Source organism: Triturus cristatus, chromosome 11 (genome assembly GCF_964204655.1).
Source record: "Triturus cristatus chromosome 11, aTriCri1.1, whole genome shotgun sequence".
Taxonomy (NCBI): Eukaryota; Metazoa; Chordata; class Amphibia; order Caudata; family Salamandridae; genus Triturus; species Triturus cristatus.
The window spans coordinates 346764500-346785254 of record NC_140594.1 but is presented as its reverse complement, the minus strand read 5'-3'; the positions used below and the strand labels follow the sequence as shown (position 1 = coordinate 346785254).

At 44.1% G+C, this 20755-nt stretch overlaps 1 protein-coding gene across 6 annotated transcripts in view; it reads left to right on the top strand.

The window, feature by feature from the left end:
* TAOK3 (TAO kinase 3) overlaps window positions 1-20755 on the top strand; it is a 1246906-nt gene that overhangs the window by 330184 nt on the left and 895967 nt on the right. The gene's annotated exons all lie outside the window — the stretch shown is intronic.

Here is a 20755-nt window from a genome sequence, read left to right as displayed (position 1 = left end):
GTGCACCACCAGACCGAAATGGGGGCGCACGGCAACCACTTAAAAATAATAACAATGTGGCAGTACGTTGTCAAATAGAACAGTTAACGATGTAATAACTGCCACTACAGAGTGCCGTGAGAGAATAATACGTGAAGCAATAGCCTTGAGCCAACATGGGTGTTTTGAGAATAGATCCGGAATGGAAGAGGCCTGTGTTTAGCAAAGGAGGGCGAAAAAAGAAGATTTGACGATAGTGGGATGATCGTGCAACATGAGAAGCATAATGAAAGGGATAAGATGACAAGGTGACTAAAGCATACAGACTGGGAGGAAGATGCTTATCCTAAATAAATAGTTAAGTTGTCTCATTAAAGAAATAAAACCTCAAAAATAATTATAAAAATAAAATCATAAATAAGTATGCAAAATGGGGTCAGGAGACAAGTTGAAATTGAAAAATAAAGGTATGGTAAGTGTATATATGTGGTATTTATACAGTGTGAACTGTGAAAAGCAACCGTGGAGCGCTGTACATGGTCCTAGGCAAAGGTACTGATAATGTGGTTGGAGTGGTAGCAGGTTTCTAAGAGTGAATGTGGCTGTTAATGCACCATGATATAGTCATAGTAGTGGGGATGTCTTTCCATATCCTAGGTGGCTAGATGGAGAAGGCCTGTTACCTCGTTTTACGTTTTTGACACTTATTTGTCTGCAATGTGATGGTGTTCTGGCTCTCAGGCAGATGGGCAGTGGTGCCAGTCGTGATAGCTTTGTAGTGGATTCTACTACTTTTAGAGGTGGTGCGGGCTGTCAGCGACAGCCAGTGGAATAGTAAGGTCACATTAAGTCAGTGGGACAGATCGCTAATACAGGGCGGGATGAGGTGAAGCCAGGACGATAGATTAATGAAAAGGACACAGATGCTGGTGAAAAAATATGTTGGGTGCAGTTGTTGAGGAAATGGAAAGGGTCTTTGTGGGGAAGTATCCGGAACACCACGTAGTTATACAAATCACACGGAGTAGGTCACTTGTCGGAGCAGCAAGGTTTATTCAGGTCCCAATCCTCCAAGCTCATTACATCAATGCCCTTCCCAACAATCCACCGTTCCCACCTCGTGCTCCCCATAGTTGAAACATAACAGACTGCGTGATCTCCACGAGCATGAAGGAAAACGCTTGTGGAGGTCACGCTTACACATAGAACATAGATTGTACATATACAACAGTCTTCAAGAACAGGTAAGGTTTAAAACACAGACAAGCAAAAGGAGAAGGTTAGCAGGGGAGGATGTGGTGCAGCGGGCAGAGCTGCCGACTTTAGAGCTGGGGATCTGGGTATGAGGCTCGTCTCAAAATCCTGTTCTTCACAAATCATGTAATCTCCCAATGGACAGCACCTGGATTCCCTCACGGATGATAAGCTGCGCTATACAAATCTACGAACTTTAAGGGGTAGGTTGGCAATTGTTAGAGTTTCTCTCCCTAGCTTTCACACTGCAAACCCTCCCAGAAAGTTCATTACATTCTGAAAAGGACTTGCTCTTGTACTAGGAGGAATCCAGCCCATATTTTAAAGCCCCTGCTACACCCCTCCAAACTCTGCTCCAACACTAAATTGAAACCTAAATCGCCCAAGGCCCTTAGGTTAGGACACCTAAATGTTAGATCTATGCAAAAACATCATCTGGAAATCCATGATCTTTTAATTGATCACTCCCTTGATGCCCTGTTTATGACCGAGACATGGCTCCAAGATGACATGGACTCTGTTTGCAACTTAGCTACTCCTACGGGTTATACCACTCACACGGTGAACAGGAGCTCAAGAGGGGGCGGGCTAGCACTTATAGTCAAATCTCATCTTGCCTGCCAACTAACTAAAGTGGACATCAAGGGCAGCGAAAGCGCTCGCTTTTCAATTAAAGCCAACTCACAGTTCTGCGCAACTGGCCTCGTGATTTATAGACCCCCTGGCGCCGACGCACCCTTCATTAACGCTCTTCTACAGTATCTAGGCGCTAACATCACTAAAACGGCTAATTTCACGATCATAGGCGACCTCAACATACATCTAGACAGAGTCACCGAGCCTAAAGTTGCCACCTTTCTTGCGGATCTCGCTGCTTTTCAGCTTAATCAACTCGTAAGTGGTCCCACCCATAGAGCGGGACACCTCCTTGATCCCATCTTTACTAATATTACGAGTGGATCCGCATACCTGTCTATTCCTATGACTTGGACGGATCATTATCTGGTCACACTGTCTATCTCTTGCAACTCTAGCCCTGTTCTGGTGCCCACTCCGCTAGTCCAAAAACGTCCTTGGAGAAAACTCCGCCTAGAAGATCTGCAGAAACTCCTGGTGTTAAACCCTCCTCCCTTAAGTGAGGACCCTGACGTAAGGTATGACCAGTTTTGCCTCTGGATCACCCAGGCACTAGACACCCTGATCCCTGTCAGGTGGATCAAGGCCCGTACCCATACGGCTAGTCCCTGGTACAACTCTGAACTAGCCACTTTGAAAAAGGAATGCAAAAAGGCGGAGAGGGGCTGGAGAAAAAACTACGATGCCAACCTTAAACAGAATTATGCCCTACTCCAGAAAACCTATCACCGAAAGGTGTGCAGAACAAGAGCGGCATACTATGCCGATGAAATCAACAGTAGCTCCAACACCTCTAAATCTGTTTTTAAAATTCTGAAAGACCTTACGGCGAAAAAAGTTGCAACCACTACCACTGTCTCCCCTGACCTTTGCAATAATATGGCTAATTTTTTCACCAATAAGATTAGGGAAATCTATGACATTTTCCCTAAATGTCCACAGCTTTCGGTTACTCTGGATTCTACCAGACCTTCTCTTTCCTCTTTTCCTACTCTTGAGCAAGAGAGTTTCCAAAAAATCTGTAAGAAAATTTAATCTGGCTCCCCGGCGGATCCTTTAAAACCGGAGACTTTCTGTGATGCCCATGAACTCATTACAGAACATATTCGAGGCACTATTAACTTGTCTCTCTCTACTGCCAGCATTCCTTCTAAATGGAAGCAGGCATGGGTATCTCCCATCTTAAAAAAACCTACTTTAGATCCCATGCTCCCTGAAAATTTCAGGCCCATCTCCCTGCTTCCCTGGCCAGCCAAAATCATCGAGTCACATGTTAATAACATTCTGACTAATTTCCTCCTATCCAATAACATTCTGGATGACTCCCAACACGGATTTAGAGCTGGTCATAGCACCGAGACAGCCCTGCTCAGTGTTACAGAGGACCTCCGTACCATTCTTGACAGCGGCGGAACGGCAGCACTGGTCCTGTTGGACCTCAGTGCTGCCTTCGATACGGTGTCGCACGAGGTCCTTCTGATGAGATTGGAGGAAATTGGTATCACAGGGATAGCCTTAGGATGGTTTAGAGACTTTCTTTCCAACAGGTCTTTCAGAGTCTCTACCCCCCCTTACATCTCGAAGGAGCATAACATCGGACAGGGAGTGCCGCAGGGTTCTTCCCTGAGCCCTACCCTGTTCAATGTCTATGTCCGCCCCCTTGCAGAGGTAGCTAGAAGGAGCGGACTGGCATTGGTATCCTACGCTGACGATACCCAGCTGGTGGTGGCTCTTAATGACAACAGTGGTCTGGAGGCTTCTCGCTTTAAACAGACACTCACTGACATCACCAACTGGATGACGGCGAATTTTCTCCAACTTAACGCGGGGAAAACAGAGATACTGCTCCTGGGGAAGAATACCGCGTCCTGGGGTGATAGCTGGTGGCCTGATGTCTTGGGCCAACCTCCTAAGCCTAAAGAATGCGTTAAGAATCTGGGAGTCTGGGTGGACTCGGCACTGAGGTTCACGCACCATACTAAAAAGGTGGCGGCCACCTGCTTCGGCATTCTACGTAACCTCAGACCTATTCTGAGGTTCTTTGACTGCCACACCCGCCAGATAATTGTTCAGGCGACTATTCTTTCGAGACTGGATTATGCCAGTTCTCTTTTATTAGGGGCGAACCTTGCCGAAACCTCCAGACTACAGAGAGTCCAGAACGCGGCTGCCAGGGTGCTGGTAGGTCTTCCTCGCCAATCCTCGACGACCGGAGCCTTGAAAAAACTACACTGGCTCCCGGTGGGTAAAAGGATACAGTTTAAGGCACTATGTTTAGCCTTTAAAATCCTTAAAACCGCCTCTCCCCCGATGCTATGCCCCCTCTTGTCGGAGTACACTCCTAGGAGGTCGCTTCGATCAGAGGGACAACATCTTGCGATCATCCCTCGCACCAGACTGGCCAGAGTGGGCGGCCGATCCTTTAGCTTCTTAGCTGCCAAGTTATGGAATAGTCTTCCGGAATCTATCCGTGGCATGCAGGACCTTTTGACCTTTAGAAAGGCTATCAAAACTCACCTCTTTCAATAATTGCTTCTCTTTCTTTGTGTCCCTTTCTCTCTGCATTTGGTTTTTCGCAGCGCCGGGACGCCCCTTGGCTGGGGCAGCCGTGCGCTATACAAATCACCATAACATAACATAACATAAAGAGAATAGCTAGCTAAAGTAATGGGATAACTTTAACTCCCTTTGGGAGTTAATGTGTGCACCAATCACACGGATAGAGCTTGTGTGATTGATTCGGTCTTTGTCAGTGTCCTGCGAAACATATTTTAACAAGCGTTGAAAGTGCAATAGGTCTCACCTTTGATTAAGTTAAGGCTATTTGCTTTGCTAATGGTATTGTATAGCAAAGCAAATGGCTTTAACTTAATGAAAGGTGAGACCTATTGCATTTTTAATGCTTGTATAACTTCTAGGCTCATTGGCGTGTAATCAATCCCTGTCCGATGAAATGCGCCCCATACACACTCGCCCAAAAAGATGCTTCAAAACCTAAAGCGCCCCCACCCCCATAAATTCACAAAGAACCTATATGCAGTTCTCTCAATATAAGTGATGTAAAGGCTCAAAGAAGTCAACGTCAGGATCTCGCGGTCATGCAGGCTCAGAACCTTCTAGAACTCAACCAATGTATCCCATGTATACTTTATGGTTTCTTGGTTCGAGGAGCTTAGAAAAACTCAAGAAAACCAGTAGCGAGTTTTGTTTTTTTAAAGCTCTGTGTGATTAATTACCTGTCAAAATGGTCAGTTTCGAATAACTTGCATAAACAGGTTTATACTGGGAAAGAGAGGTTGTACACTGTGTCTTACCCAGGGTATTAAGGCGCGCTTGCCAGAAAAACTTAAAACGCAGACTTGGGAGGTGTTGATAAACGGGAACAGCGTTTGTTTATTCGTAGTCGGGAGTAATTAACGTTTACAAGATACATATTTGCACAGAATGGAATTATTGGGCCTTCGGAGCAGAAGCCCTGACGTGTTAAACTGAAAACACACGTGTCTCCTTACTGTTCGACCTAAAGCGGGGTTTATAATCCCGGTTTTGTCGGCAACTTTTTTTTGCGAATTGGTTCCATGTCACATGTTAATCCATTATTTTTAGCTTAGCTGCAGCCACGCTGCATGGGAACACGTTTAAACCAATGTTAACAATGTCAAAAATGTTTCTTCCAGTCCCAGAATGCAAACAACTGTTTCCTAAAAAGCCAGAACTGGCATCTTGATTCGCACACGACAAGGGACCACAAGACAGATATGCCTTTCCTTCTTTAGCCACGCAAGTGATGTACATAACTTTGTGCCCTGAACTGGTAAACCCTAAACTGGCTCACACCGAAGCAAATACCTTGCAACAATAAAGGCGTCACCTTTTTGCAGCACCCTACACTGTCACCCATTTTTCCTCCGCCCTTCCTACCAACACACGCTACACCAGTTCTTATGGGTCTAATAGGAATATGACATCAATATGTATTTGTCTGGGTCACATTAAAAATGAGTACATAAAATATTTGCCCGACTCTTTAAATGAAGGTCACTCAAGACAAATGCCCTCCTATCCCCGAATTTTACCTATGGTTGTGCAATCATAACTACACAACCATAGATAAAACTGGTACGTTTTCTTTTTATTTCCGCATTCCAAGTCGTAACTCATACGTACATCGCATAACTTACAATATTAAAAACATTTATTTTTTCTAATACAGGGCACGTGTGTGAGATATATAATCTCTCTCTCTATTTTATATATATATATATATATATTCACTGAAAAAACCATAGGTTTCACACATGTTATAGTTAGCTGGACATTTTACTGATAAAAAACCAATGAAATTCCCCCGTTATAGTTACTGTAGGCAACTATAACTCACGCGACTGCAATCCTCTGCTGATGCTAATACTGTATTTAGACACTTATTTGCCCATGTCTTCTTCCATTAAATTTTAGCTATACATATATTACAAATATTTTTTTTTCATAAAGACACATATGTCATCAGCAGAGGATTACGGTCGCGTGAGTTATAGTTGCCTACAGTAACTATAACGGGGGAATTTAATTGGTTTTTTATCAGTAAAATGTCCAGCTAACTATAACATGTGTGAAACCTATGGTTTTTTCAGTGAATTAGCAAGGTTTTTTAAATGCTAATTCCTAACTATAACGTGTGTGAAACCTATGGTTTTTTCAGTGAATTTGTACGGTTTTTTAAATGCTAATTTATTTATGTATTATTTTTTATATATTTATTTTACAATAAACTACGTATTAAAAATTATTATTATTTTTTTTTTTGGTTTTCACCCTGCGAATTATTTTTTTTTTTTTGCAAAAAAAAAAATTTTTTTTTTTGTTTTTCAGGGTGCGCGCACTGTGCGCGCCCCCCCGCGATTTTTAAAAAAAAAAATTTTTTTTTTTGCCTTCGGGGTCCTTCAGGGACCCCCTGACAAAGGCTAGGGGGTCAGGAACTCTCTACCCTGCCCCCTTTTCACGTTCGCCACCTTCCTTTTTCACTCTCGCACTGAAAACAAACAAAATGGCGGCCGACACTTCCTGATTTCGACCGATTCGAACGTTGACTAACATGTAACCACCAATCAGAATTACGCTCGCGCACGTTAGGGTGCTCGCACGGTGCTCGCACGGTGCGCGCACCCTGCGCGCATATATATATATATATGCTTTTAAATGCTATTTTCTCCGGAAATACTGAACAGATTTACACCAGACCTACAAAAGGCACTTCCTTGACCTAGGGACTACCTCTCTGCCAAATTTTGAGTAATTCTGTTCAGCCGTTCGGGCTGTAGCTCGTTCTAAAGGTCCAATGGAAAAATGCATGGGAAAAACGCGTTTTGGGACCCCCCTTTTATCTCAGCCCCCGCTTGACGGATCCCCCCGAGACTTTCAGGGTAGGAGCGGAGCGTAGCGCCCCACCTATTTTGAGAAATTCGCGAGGATTCGTCGACCGGCGCCAAAGTTATTCAAAATAGAATGTTGAGGTTTTCCTATGGAAACGTGGTCCTAACTATAACTACCTACTGGCGACCGCCAGTAGGTAATATATATATATATATATATATATATATATATATATATATATATATATATATATATATATATATATATATATATATATATATATATATAATATAATATTGTTTCCCAATGTGCCCTGCGCAAGGGAAGTCACTCGACATTGCTTCACCCGAAGGTTAGTATTATGCAGCCTGCCCTTAGCTTTCACCTTTCAACTTTTGCCTTTGCCGACGCGTTTCGGGATATTTCAATCCCTTCTTCATGGGCAGCAAATCACGCAGCAGATTCTCGCATTGTTGATTTCCTTGAGTTTTATTCATTAGTATGACCGCCCCCAGTGGGCGTGTTTAACATTGCTTTTTGGGACATTGAGTCCATGCGAGTGAAGTATTTCCTTTCGTAAGGTCCGCAGCATATACTTGCAATCATATTTATATTTTTATATATATATGGCACTCTCCATGGAGGAGGATTGTTGAGGCGCTAGTGTCATAGGAAGTGCCATTCATATCATTCTCAATCATACTGCTCCCTCCTACAAACAGTAACTTTTGCTGCAGGTGACGTGTTTACTATCAGCAGCGCCATCTCTGTCGGCACCAGCCTTTCCTCTCTGACGCCATGTCACACGTTCCTCTTTTGGGACATGTTCCCAAAAAAATCCAGCACAGCCAGGTTTATCAATTCTAACGCACTCTGGGGCCATTTATTTTTTGAAAGGAGACTGCAGGCAGAGCAATAACTCAAATCCGCAAAGCAGAGTTCTGCAACATGTCAAACATTAGCTAAAGCAGACATAGAAAGAACCCAGCGTGAGTCTTCGGAGGACTGGTCACCGTTGTGAGAGCATGGCGGCCATAGAAAAACAGCAATTTTACGAGACCAACAGAAATTCTGCGAGAAATGCAGCATCTGTCTTTATCATTGCAATACACAAAAGTATGAGACAGTCTGGGTTATAGCCTACTTGCGCTAGCGAATAGTAAAGCTTACTTTTTAGCAAGTATTTGTCAGAATGCATTTTACTACTAATTTATACATAAACATAAGCATACAAAACATCTACTTACACATACTCTTTTAACGAGAACACCCGACTCGCTTACATTAAACAAGCGCCACCTCAATATGACGGACGAGAATCCAGACTACTGTATGCAATAGGATGCGGAGAGTAGTCCAACCGTGGCCCATTTGACAAGTCTGTCCCGCACCCCGTGTGTGGAGACGGCGGAAAGAACAGAAGTACCGAAGAGACCTTACTGGCTAATCTGAATGGCGGAAGAAGAGGGGGCCATTGTCTTTCCCAGGGACATTCTTCAGAGGAACGAAACAAGATGCGGGAGCTGCTGAGGAGACGCGAGGAGGTAGTTGTTTAGTGGCTGCCAGGAGAGATGCTGATACTAGCAGCAGCAAAAAGGGAGGGAAGCCGAACTCACCTGCTCCGCAAGAAACTACTGTGAGCACTCCCAGCAGCCCTTCCAAACAAGCCGCTACACAAGCCATGCACACCTTGGAAAGACGCCCAAACATGCGGGAGTCCTACCAAAAGAAGCCCGTTAAGACAGGACGAGTGTTCTCAGAGCGCCCAATGAGAGAGCCGGACTGCCGCGTGCCAGGCAGCATGACGAAGCTTCTGATAACATAAACGCTGACGCTACCCAATGAAAATGAGGGGCGGGGCTTCGAGTCCCCTTACTGAAACTTGCTTGATGACTATAGCTCTCGCAGGCGAGGAGCGCATGCGCTCTCCAACGCCAGGCGAGACTTAAAAATGCTGACATTAGCTTTATGAAACAGACGTCATTGTTTGATAAATGCACTTCTAATTTAATCACCTTTGTTGTTTTTACCCGGAGTCCAGGAACCAGTCTATTTACCAAGTGAATCCTAAAAGAGAAGATGTCAGGGTCTTCCAAGATCTTTAAGTTAGGGAACCTATCACAGGATCCAGTTGAGACTGCATGTGAGTTCTTCTCACCAGGATGCTGGGCATTTTGTTTGAAATATATTGAACATGACTAAGGCTGATAAGTATATTTTTGGTCCCTCTCTGCCTAGGCAAAGTGAGAAAATAGTTCTCACAGGCTGAGATTGGGTATGGCTCAGCACTGCCGTCTTGAACATTGATACATGACTCTATTGTACTTCCTGTTTAATGCTCTATTACAGCATAGGTGGGGCTCTGAATTAGCCTTAAACTATAACCATTGCAGCCAAGGTCACAAGTGGGATCTTTAAGCCTATTTTAGTGCAGTTCTAACTAATCTGCCATATTCTATCGTGCCCCCCATGAAATTATCACTACACACTATCATGCCAGTCCTCAGATCCCAAACTGGCCTCTTCTGGTAGTAAGAATACAGTTCACAATAGCATGCCTTTTTTACGTAGGCATCTACACCCCCCGCCCCCTTACTCACAAAAAAACCCAATAGTATTTTGATCTGATATGAAAAATACTTTAGTCTAAATGCTCAAATTATAAACAAGACATGCCTGACCGTTCTCGGTATCCGGTAATAGAAGATCAAATCAAACATCCTAGCAACAAATCTTCCAATGTAAACCTAAGAACTGTTTCTGGATCACTGAATATTTGTAAGTAGACCAACTTCCTGCCTCACCCCTCTGTCCTTTTTATCTTGGACATTTTGGGATTCTCTTTTTCTATAGTCTCTGGCACTTCATCCTAACTAACGGTCTTTTCCCTTTAACAGCCGTTTCTACTACTATTATATTCTGCCTTTCAGCTGATATCTGGGGACATAGACTATCGGCATTCCTTTGCTTGTCCTAGTGTTGCTAGTTCTGTAAAATATACGTATTGTAGGGCATGGATCTGCACTGAGAATTCGCTCTCCTATCATTTCATTGGCTGTTTGTATTCATTTTTTACAGAGAACTTGCATAGCAATGCATGGGGAGGTCTGCTTTACATTTCAAAAGTATACTAAGGCATCACCCAATAAATTCTCTATCTCATAGATGCATTGTATAATGAAAGCAATTTTTTTTAAAGTGCAGCATATTTATATATATATATACACTTAAAAAACCATAGGTTTCACACATGTTATAGTTAGGTGGATATTTCACTCGTAAAAAACCAATGAAATTCCCCCGTTATATAGTTAGTTCAGATAACTATAACTCGCGCGCCCGCAATCTACTGCTCATGACGTCACATATTACATCACTCATGACATGGTCAGTGGCATCCCTCATGACATTATCCTTGTGTTAGAGTGGCGGTCGCGCGAGTTAGTTATCTGAACTAACTATAACGGGGGTATTTCATTGGTTTTTTACGAGGGAAATGTCCAGCTAACTATAACATGTGTGAAACCTATGGTTTTTTAATTGAATTTGCAAGGTTTTTTAAATGCTAATTCCTAACTATAACGTGTGTGAAACCTATGGTTTTTTAAGTGAATATATATATATATATATATATATTCCCAGTCAACTCGCAAAATCTCCTTCTGGTGCGAGAAAAGAGCCACACGAATCCAGTTTCCTGAAATCCTTGTTTATTTCACAGGGCAAAGACGCGTTTCGAGCAAACAAGCTCTTGGTCACATGACCTTAGGTTCAGAGTTCAGTCATTATATCGAGCCTCCGAAGACATAAACAAAAGACTTTCAAACGAAAGAATTACTCCATGTCATAAATTAACAAAAAAATATATATATAAGCTTGTTTTAAACGCATAGATCAAAATCATTTCACAATTAATTTTTTACTTTTCTTAATACATATAACAAACGATCAGGTCGTAGTTTAATCAGACAAGGAAAAGATGTGTACCCTTAGTGTAAACATACTCAAAAAAGAAAGAAAAGAGAGATTATGGTATAGTACCATTGTTGTCTCCATAACTAGTCTCTAATTCCTCTGCTAGTGTCAATCTTGGAGTGCACTTAATTCCAATTTCCTATTAAAGTGGCCCAGTGTTCTATATAAACCAAAGAGAGAAGGAGAAGGTGGTAAGAACAACCCTCTGAATCTCCGTGCTCGTATTATTTATCAATAACAGTGCTGCATGTCTGTTTCATGGGTCCGTTCTAAGAGGGAGAGACAAAAAAGAGACATATCTCTTCCAATCGCCATGTTCCCACACTGCCCCGTACGTTTGCTGTGGTTCGGCGTGTGATGGCAAAAAAGATCCAAACATAATTTGGTGCTTTGTCACGCAGCATAATTTGGTGCTTTGTCACGCACCCAAATATTCCACAAGTCTACTTTGCCATGTAGTAAAAGTACAGTTTTTATTCGGGAATATTAGACACAAACCAAACATTTTCCCAACACATTTAGGAGATCGGCGTCGTCTTGATCACGGGTAAATGATCAAGGAGACCCCGATCTCAAACTCGTTGGGAAAATGTTTTTTCATGTCTAATATTCCTGAATAAAAACTGTACTTCTACTGCACGGCAAAGGAGGCACACACATATATTACAAATATTCCCTAGTGGCAGTCAGCAGTAGTTAGTTCTAGATGGGAGGGCTTCATTTCTATTTAAAACCTACATCTTTGGCGCTGGTTGACCTATCTTCACTAAATGTTTCCCAAAAAGTCGACACTCACTTCAGCTTGTGTCTGGAAAGTTTCGGGGTGGCCTGTCATGCGGGGGCCAAGAAAAAGGGGAGGTCCCAAAATGCGTTTTTCCCATGTTTATTCCCATAGGAGTTATGAACAAGTCGATAGCCCAAACCACTGGACGGAATTACCTTCTTACTTACCTACCTACCTACCTACCTACATTATGACAGTATATAAACCATAAGCAAACTAGACCTATTTCCTTTGCCAGTACTTATTTGTAATCTGTTTTTATTCATTTTCCGGAAGAAAGTATGACCGAGTGCAGGACAGTAGTCACTTATTTTAATAAAATTAAAAAAATGCTATAATAAAAGGGCAGTAGGAAAGTATAACCATATTTATACATTATGGCATAGTCCGATTTAATCTGTTGGTCAGTTAGTGCACATCTGTTGTTTAGTAATCTTGATGGCACACCCTTCCACAATATAAGGGCTAACTGTACAACAGTATGCATTGTACAATTAATTGTGACCAGTCAGTTGCCCAACTTAGTCAAAATGAAGGATGGCTTTTCAACAACAAAGATTTAGTGTAGTGAATTGCTGCACATCCTGTGGTGTAGCAGGCAGAGTGATCAAGAAAGTGTAGCGTTTCAACATGTTACAGTATATAAAAACTGAGAGCACACATCGCCAGTCATGCGAGAGACTGCGAAATCACAACCTTCCATCGCAAGCAATATATCTACAGGAGCCAACTATCAATATGCTGGAGATTCATAACATAGCCTTTAATTGCATCTAGGAGCTTGCCCATATTAGCATTTGATCCATCTCTATTGCAGTGTGAAAAACACTAACCTTAGAAGGGCTCCACTGCAGATCATTGTTTCAGTAAATTCTGAATACAGCTGTCCACCATTGTTGGGTCAAACCTTCGAAGCCTATCTAGGATACAGTACATCCGTTGTGAGGACTTAAAAGGACTCAAATTGTGGCCAAAAGCCCCTATGGGCTATTTCTAGTGGACCGAGGACCAAAAGAGCCACAGTCATTCCCTAATTTATTGACCTTTCATTTACATGTTTCTTCTGTGGGGAGATAGAGATGAAGTTGGAATGCAGATGGTGGTGCAGGAGGACGAAGCAAGGAAAGGGAGCCCAAGAAAATGATAATACCTATATGGAAGCATGAACACTAACCTTACCCACCAGCCACAAAGTAAACAATTTGACTCTTTCACAACCAGAGTGCACAACTTGCCCTTTGGCGCTCATTTATCTTCTGGGGTTTCAGCACAGGTTTTTAATGAACCCGTGGAAAGAATTTACGAACTCCTAGAAACCAAAGGTTAAAATAGAAATGTGTAATCATTAAACAGTTAAGCCCTTTGTGAGAGTCCCCAACCGTAAAATAGTCTTCCACTTTACAGCGTCAGTAAACATCCAACTAGGAGGGAATTAAGCCACAGTCTGGTTTACAATGAGAAGCAGATCTCATTGCTTTAGGTGTGCCTTCAGTAAGTGACCAGAGATGTTTTGGCTAGGTCTTTTGCAGTGGTCCGGATTGTCATTACGTAACAAACAGTGGCAGCTGGCAACTACGGGTAGGGCGCGTGCAAATATTAACAAAAAACGTACCTGAACAGACGTTGACGTCCTCCACTCCCGACTTCTTCAAAGGAACTGGATGCTGCAATGCGAGCACTAATCCTGGCGCTGCTCTCATGCTGTGGGAGCAGCACCCTAATAGGAGGTGGGCCCCCGACCCTCACTCTGCTCTCCCCAGCCCCCTGAAGGCCTGCACTTACTTTAACAGCTGGATTAGAGATTTCAAATGCGCATGTCTTGCTGGCCATCACAAGACGCCCGGCGGAAGGGACATGCGCACTTTGAAAAGTGCATCAACAGCCCATCCTCCTCCTCCTTCCTGTTGTCATTAACCCGCCCCCATCCTAACTCGGTTTAGGACGGGAGCATGAAAAAGAAAACTTTAATGAATTACCATTTTAGTTTTTATCTTTGGGGGTTATTCCAACGGAGGAGCCACCCCTGATTTAACTACTTAACTTCACAATCCTGTAGGAATCGTTGTGATTTACCAATGCCTTTTGATCCTAGAGGTCCACTCATGGACTCTCAAATTGCGGTGCTCTCCTAACCTGATATCTATCCAAAGCCCAAACCATTCTGCAGGAGTCCGGTCTACTTAATCAGTAGCTTGAAAAGTGAATTCATTTTTGCTTTTAAAGGTTGTAGCTAACACAATTCCTCCTGAAATATTAGCTTACCAGAACTTGCAACTAGCTTGAAACGTAACAACCTGAAGTGTACCACACAACAATCTGGTCAGTGTTTTATTTATTGTTTGTGGAAACTGGGTGATACCTCTTCTTTGTTATGTTGGGAAGGGGATGTTCTTATCATTTGAGAGTAATATTTAAGGGATTTTTATCCTATCCCTGTGCTATTGTTATTGTTATTTCCGTTTGTGAGGTGTATACTTTGTCAGTGGAATGGCATCACTGTGCTTTTGGCAGTTTGGGAATGACTTCCCTAGAGGTTTATATCACTGACAGACGTCTGATTGGGCGTGTGCATATGTGCTATTATGTTGTGCATGGCTGTATTCCTGTGTTATATAAATGTATCATCACAAATGAGTTGTGAGTTTGATCGGCGAGACTCCAGGGCTGTACGGACATGCGTACGAATCTATTGCATCTGCTCAACATGTGTCAGTGGCACAATGGAGGCAAGCATGTGGCAGGCGGATGGAAAGCCAATTATTTGTCCACATCTGCCCAGACAAGCAAGTCATCCTAGTGTTTTGGAATAAATATTACTTAAGCAATGAACGGGACACCTCTGCGACACTGCTCATTGAATAAACGTGACTCAATTGCCAACACCTATTTTTTTAGAAGCAAACTTCAGTCCTCAGTGGAAGCCCCTGATTAGCAAACCGTGGTATGAGGCCATGCTAATGACCCACGCCCCCACCCCCCCCCCCAAAATTGAGAATGCTGGCCTCACTGAGACTCCTACCTCTGCAAGTAAAGTGGGGGAGCAGTCCAGGCCTTGCTCAAGCGAGGTGTTGTGGGACACATCTAGGTGCAGTACAACACAATTCTTACTATTCTGTTGCCATAAAGAGGTGACTGTCTTGACAGAGGTGGGTAATAGTAACTTAACACACATAAATAGATTTACATTATAACTGGTTGGTTCTAAATCTAGAAATTGAAGAAAACACAACACAGTAGTAGGTGAAGGCATCGATAAGAAATATAGGAGGGAAAACAATGACCCTTGGCTACCCAGACTGTATAAGGTACGTAAAGTTCTAATGTTGGCTAATCTTAGAACACTTATTGTCGAGAAAGACTTCGAACTGATGCACTGTAATACAGAAATGTCAATGTGGCTCTACAGTATGTGCACTTAATAGTGATTAAAACGCACAGGATACTGTACCAAAAGAGGAGAGAGCAGTCTTACGGTGAAATTAGTTGTAGCAATTAGGTACCATTTACGGTTTGCATCACTATATATTTTTGTACGTTGAAATTAGCGGAGTCTAATGTTCCACCATGGCAATTTTAACAAGACAATCCGTAATACTTTCAAAGGAAGGAGACTGGATCTCAGAGTCTGTGTATGGTTTAACGACGAGTGATGCAAGCTGTCTGACCTCTTCTGTTGGGCGGGAGGGGGTGCATTGGGAGGGTGTCCCAGGACAAGCAGGTGCTAGTGGGCCATGGCTGTTGCTACTGATGTCTTGGCGTCATTACTAATATGGTTATGCAAAACTGAGCCAAGTACACCCTTTCTGTACTTGACTCTCCGGGTAGGGAGTGCAAGCAGTCGTATGCTATTCTGGGGGGTAGTGTGAGGGGCAACCCAGTGATTAAAAAATATTCTAGTAATACAGCTGAACGTAGTTCTACATAATAAGATACGGGTGCAACTGCAAGGTTATCAACTACATGGTCACACATGGTCTCTTTGTTGAGATCCACACCCCTTAGGGTGCCCTTCTCCCAACTCTACTGTGGCCCCCAATGTCTATGTTGACCATGCGATTCTGTCATAGCAAAGATTAAACACTGGTGCAAGTTCACTAAGCCTTCTCCACATCATTAACTTGTAGGTTAGTTTGAACAGTTCTTAAGCCCACTGGCAAGTGCAGTGTCTTAGCGCAGGACTAACTTTCAACGTGTGTGACAGTTTTGCTGGATTTTGATGTTGGGCTTAATATTACACAGCTTGGTTGGTCCTCAATAATATGCTTGTCGGGCTAACGCAGTCGGCATCTTCTTCAGCACTGCTTCACTGCAGCACTGGTTTCTTTATTCACCCAGGCTACTGGTCCAGCCTGCTGTAGCACAGCAGGCAGGACTGACCAGTGCTCATGTTTGGCAGTTGTGGCTAAGGAGCAGCTGTGGCCGGGGAGCAGTTCTTATGATTCGGTGACATTTTTCTGGCAGTGAGGCAAATGGCAGCAATGGCAGCACCAGTCCTTCAGCATGCTGCGTGGATGTTGGGTGTAATGCTATTTTTTGGCTTCATTTTCTTTACTTAGTTCACCAGATTCTGGGATACTAGATGATCCCTTATGACTCCGGTTAGCCCCGGCGATGACCCTCCTTGGCAGTTTGCTTCTCCTGGGTGCTCCATACACCAGAACAAAATCTTGGCGTCTCCACGTGCAGGGCCTTCCCTCTATGACTAGGCAGGCTTCGAGGTGCTGGGCATACCCACAGTATCTCTAGGAAGTTGTGCAGACTTAAGATTTCTCCTCACCTCTTGTCGACTGGCTGTTCTGTAGACACAGCCCTGGTCTCACAGCAGCTATTCAAGTATATGTGGAGCTCTCCTTTCCCTGGTCAAGAAGAACTTGGAACTGAAACAAAGTGGGTGCTTTGGGTCCCACTTCTATACTGATTTTCGAGACAGAGAATAAGGGTCCAGCATCTAAGGTTCTGGAACTGTTTTGGAGTGATTACCTTTCGAATGTCATTTTCTGGCTGTAGTTCAGACACAGCCTTTCTGCAAGCTGGTAGCTCTCAAGGCAGGTAGTGATGATTCTGGCCCCAAGCAAGATTATTAAAAACATGGAAACAATGAAGTGCAAAACTCTGCACCTGGCTTTCATCAACTTTCCTGAAGTAGCAATGAGGGGTAGAAAAAATGTCAGACCCTGTCTAGAAACTTAGTCTACATTTAACAACGAAATCTGCAGACTCTTCATCTTTCCCTACCGTTTATCAGAAGGCAGTGCCCAGGAAAGCCTCACCAGCAATTACTCGTCAAATCAACAGTTACTTGATAAAAGGTCCTCATTGAATTTGTAAGGATAGCCCTAGTTCCATTCTCCAGACACAGGAAAGCAAGCAATACACTTGCACTGCCTAGGGAAGCTGTTGTCACCCTCCATCTTGTGCCATGCTAAACCAGGGTCATCTAATGTGGATCCCACTGGTTCCAGCAAACGTACTCACGTTTCCCACACAGCCTGTTTTTCATGTATGTGCCACACATTCACACACCACATATGCACTCATGTCACATGGAATTTCAGTTAGAGAGTGTAGGTGTGACATTCAAGCAGAATTTTTACCTGACGGGGACTGATAGGCAACACTACTCTTTTCAAGACTAATAATGTACCGAAAACGGTATAATGCCATCACCACTTCATATGAAAAACCCCGGAATGGCAGTAATCCTATATATAAAAAAAGACGGTATCCTTGTGTCAGAACCCCTTTCAGAGGGCAAGAAGGAGCTTCTGGGCCCAACCGTGTTGGTTGAGCCCTTTTACTCCTAATGTCCGGGAGCCTGACCTACTATGGCTCCCGATCAACTGCGCCAAGTATCCCTTTACTACTTGACTCTCAGTGGTAGTGCAGGTTAAGCAGTCCAAGGCTTCTCTGGGGGCTTGATGGAGGGGGTGAACACAGGCTCATAACTCATAATATGTTCAATACCGGCAATACAAGATTGTCCAGTCAAATACTTCCTTTCATTAAAAAAAGGAGTATTTATACATGAACACAAAGTGAAATACTGCATACACAATTAATACACATAGATCTCCTGAGGTCAGTACTCTAGTGTTAGATAGACAAATCCCTGTGTCTCACTTGCCTATTTATTGGTAGTGTTTTTTTCCCATTCACAATAGGCGACATTCAGATGGAGCCCCACTAGCAGTCCGAGGCACAGGAGTCCCACTCAGTCTCTTCGAAAGTCAAAAGTATTCCAGTGCCTATAGTGTTATGAGGCAGAACAAACTTCCCTGGGCCCTTTGGCCCTCTGATCAGTCTTGCCCACTCCTGCTGGGGTTGTTCTACCGGAGTCCTTTGGAGCCTTCCACACTCTGACTTTGCAGAGGTCTGCAGCGGCTGCCGGTGGTGAGTAGTACTCTCAGCTTTACAAGGGCTGGTAATCCTCAACCCTCCCTCCTGTGTTACGGTAAGTTCATCTGATGCCTCTCACAGGTAAGGGTGATCGTACAGGTCCCGATGCTTCAGTCGGGGCACGGGCAATCGCTGTTCGCCACAACAGCCTCTCCGCTCCAGCGCAACCAGGTCATGATCCTTGCTCTTATCGGCGGGCCTCCTCTGGCTTATGGGGTCACAGACTTTACCTCGCACCCGACTATAGCCTGATCGGCATGATAGAATTCACTATTCACAATGCCCCCCTCTACCATACATGGTTGCCAACTTTACTCTGCACACAGGCTGTGGCCCGATCGGTGCAGTTACAGTTAACTTCATGGCAGCCCCCACTCGCATACAGGGTTACCAACTTGAATCTGCACACAGGCGACTGCCCAGTCTATACAGCAGCGATTTCCTCACATCTCGCTTTGGGGATCCACTTGTCCTGATAACCCACTACACCTCACTCCAGCCTAGTGCTCTTCTCTTCCTCGCAGGGCATACTGGTCCTGGCAGGCAGACAGGCATTGGTGCTCCAGTCTCCAGGGCAGGTGATCCTGGATTTTTCTGGTTGGTGTTCCCTCACCCAGCTGGGACACTGGCAGAACTTGGCCCCCAGTCCTGGTCACAGGTAAAAGTCTTGCATAGCTTCTCCTTCTAGACATACAGCCCGCCTGACTGCTTGACAGATGTTGATTTTGGGGGCACTCCGCTTTCTAGACACCAAATCTGGTTTAAGTCTTCTTTGACTTTTGTCCTCAGGGTCAGCTTCCTTTTGAAGTGCCCACTCCTCTGCCCTTACTCTAGAAAGCAGTCAGCTGCAACAGGAACAAGAGGCCTGGGGAGTGACTAGAGGTTCACACCTGAATGCCAGCCACAGTGATATGTGCATCAAAAGGTCACCTCAAGGCCCCAGTCCTACTTTTTATGATTCTCTTATCAGCCCCATCTCCTTTCTAAGAGGTGCCCAGGCCCAGGCCAGTTCCAGTGTCCTCCCTTAGAGTTAAACAGCACTCTTTAAAGTGTACCAAAGAGCCTGGCTCTAACTTCCTCTAGTGTGTGTCCCCCAACCAGCTCTCAGGAATCCAGCAAACCATAAATCTATCAGAGGGGGTGCCGGGGTTCTGTACCTCCTTATGCTCCTCCAGTCAGCGCTGGTCTCCTAAAATGGAACCCAGAGACTTCCATTTATTGGACCTCTAATAGGCACACATACACACAGCACACATGCAACCACTCGCTCGTTGCACAGTGCTACATGCTAACGTGATGTAGGAAAAGGGTGAGTTAAGCTCATAGCAGCAGAACTTTTTTTCAAATTAACATTCTGTATTGTTTACTGGTAACCTAAATGGAGAAAATGATAAGGAGTCATCAATAAACATATACCATCCGAAACCTAGTCAAAGGGAGGTACAGTACCAAATCCACAATACAATTTACAAGTATGCAGTACACATAAAGTAAAAGCCATTCCCATGCTCCCACGGTCAAGCAATATAAAGTGTGTAAGTTCTGTGAGAGTGTCTGTCACCCCATTTTAATCAGAGGTTGATGTTGAGTAGTTGCCAGTCTCGTCTCATGAGGCCTGGCATAAGCCAGAGGGGTCTAGGAAGGCAGCTAATAGTCTTCCCCAACCATCTAGGTCCCACCCAGTTTGCCATCAGTTCTGCATTTTTTCAATGTCAACTCCTCCGCTACCACCCATTCGGCCACATCATGCTCCCAGCACCTCAAGTCTGGGCTTGTTGTGCCCAGCCAGGTGATTGCAACATGCCATTTGGCAAGGACGAGGAGTAAATGTAAAAACCATTTTCGGACCTTTTTTGCAGCAAGTGTCCCCCAAAATGGATGTAATTGGATTCACCAGATGTTTGATTGCCACCACTGCTGTTGCCCTCTCAGCCACTCACACCCAAAAGGCGTGTACCGTGGGGCAATGCCAAATGAGGGGAAGAAAGGATGCTAGTGTATGTCTGCAACGGGGGGCATCGCTGGGGCCTGGAAGAGTCTATTCTGTGTAGCATGGATAGTGTTATGCATGTCCATGTAAAGAGTGAAAGTGTGTGAGTTTGAATTTGGTGTTGCTAGAGATAGTCTGTACCAGACCACACATTCGTGACCATTGTGCGCCATCCAGTTGTGTTCCCCACGGTTATCCCCCTGGGTGCCGTTTCTTGACAAATCTAGATGGCCATCGGTTCCAGGGCAATGGCAGAAAGAATCAGGGACAGGGGCAACCCTGCTGCATTCCCCTGCCAATGGGTCAGCACTACAAACATAGTTTACACACTCACACCTTGGTGACAGGATGTGTATATAATAACTGCA